The sequence below is a fragment of the Canis lupus genome, chromosome 2 (genome assembly GCF_003254725.2).
Source record: "Canis lupus dingo isolate Sandy chromosome 2, ASM325472v2, whole genome shotgun sequence".
NCBI classification, from domain to species: Eukaryota; Metazoa; Chordata; class Mammalia; order Carnivora; family Canidae; genus Canis; species Canis lupus.
In genome coordinates, this window is record NC_064244.1 from 67,314,564 (window position 1) to 67,316,374 (window position 1,811).

The following is a 1,811-nucleotide window of genomic DNA, read 5'->3' on the forward strand; positions in this document are numbered from 1 at the left end:
TTAAAAAAAATTAAAAAAAAAAAAAGTTCAGCTATCAAAGTGAAAGTTAGCCAAACGGGCTCCTTCATCTCTATGGTAACAGTTTCGTCCTCTTTATTGACATGACTTGTTTATGACAACTGAATATTTCTATTTCTTAGTACTCCACTTGCAGAAAATTTCACTCTGTCTTTTGCACAGGAAATTACAACAGCATCTCCAATATGATGGAGATGTCGCCATGTACATGCAACTTCACCAGACGGTGTCTTTACTCCACAGCTATACTCTTGTTCTGGAATTCCAAGTTGTTCCACATCAAAAGCCATTCACTTCATTTCATTATCCGGAAACTTTTCTTGATTTGGAGCTTTAGATGCTAGTGCCAGGGTGTCCGCATTATCTTCAGCCCTTAATGTAAACGAGATATTCCTTGCACATTTTAGTATTTTGTACATGCTGGTGAGGTTCACGCCACGGCCAAGCTGTGGTAGCAGTGGTGGAGTCAAAGCCCTGGGAGCGCAGGGTGAGCTGCACCAAGGAGCAGGCCGTGGAGGAGTCTGTGTTCTGCAGGTTTACATGGCTCCAAATTTGGTCCCAGCAGGCTTCATTGATGAGATCCATAAATGCTTTCAGCATCTTCCTCAGGACTGAGCCCTGGACCAGGCACACCTGGAACATGATGGCAGAGTTGCAAGGATGCAGCTGCAGGCAGAGATAAGGAGAAAGTTGTAGCCAGCTTGGGTGTCACAGGATAAGAGTGAACGTGCAGAGGCAGGAGTGAAAGCCTGAGACCCAGGAAGATCACTACATGTAAACTTTTTGTTTCTCTTGAGTAAATACCTAAGAATAGAATTGCTGGTTCATAGGGTAGGTGTATGTTTAGTTTTTAGAAAATATTACACTATTTTCCGAAGTGGTTGTACCATTTTACACTTCCAAAAACAATGTACAAGAGTGCCAATTACTACCCATCCTTGCTGACATTTAGTATTGTTAATTTTATTCATGTTAGACATTGTGGTGGGGGTGTAGTGGCATCTCACTGTGGTGATCTCATCGTTTTTAAGAGCTGCATGGCATTCCATGGTATATGTACACGATAACTTTAACGACCATTCCCCTGACAATGGTCATTACAGTTGTTTCTGATTTTCCTAGTACAATGATGCATGGACAAATATCCATTCTTATGGCCAATTTGTAATGTACAGCTTGGCTGGGCTGAACTACACATCCTGTAGAGTGGGCCGTAGGGGAGATTTGGAGGGCAGAAGGAAAATAGATTTTCTAGTTCATACACATCGCTGGTGACCTGCTGACTTACCTCCTTGAGGTGAAGCAGCAGTTGGACCTGCAACTTCTCTACCTTCCCCCAGACCCACCATCAGCTTCTTTGACTCCTGGGCCAAGTGCCTGTCCTTTGCTCTGTGACAAAGGGCCCTGGCTTCTGTAGGACACCTACATCAGCATGACTGGAAGCAAGAAAAACCAGCAAGGGTTCCAGTTCTTACCTGTGGGGTGCTAGCTCTTGCTGGTGGGTTCAGCCTGGTTCTGGTCTCCCCATTTACATCCATCCCTTCCTTCCCCATCGCTTTCCTACATTCCTGTAAAAGAGATTTCCTAGAATAAGAGGTTCTAGGTCAAAGAATATGCATATTTAAAATGCTAACATCCAGGATGCCTGGGTGGCTCAGCAGTTGAGCATCTGCCTTTGGCCCAGGGTGTGATCCAGGGTCCAGGATCAAGTCCTGCATGGGGCTCCGTGAGGGGAGCCTGCTTCTCCCTCAGCCTGTGTCTCTGTGTCTCTCATGAATAAATAAATAAAATAT

At 44.7% G+C, this 1,811-nt stretch overlaps 1 pseudogene; it reads right to left on the minus strand.

Moving 5' to 3' along the window:
* Positions 1-1,581, minus strand: part of LOC125754184 (proliferating cell nuclear antigen-like) — a 5,043-nt pseudogene extending 3,462 nt beyond the window's left edge.
* Positions 1,582-1,811: the final 230 nt, after the last annotated feature.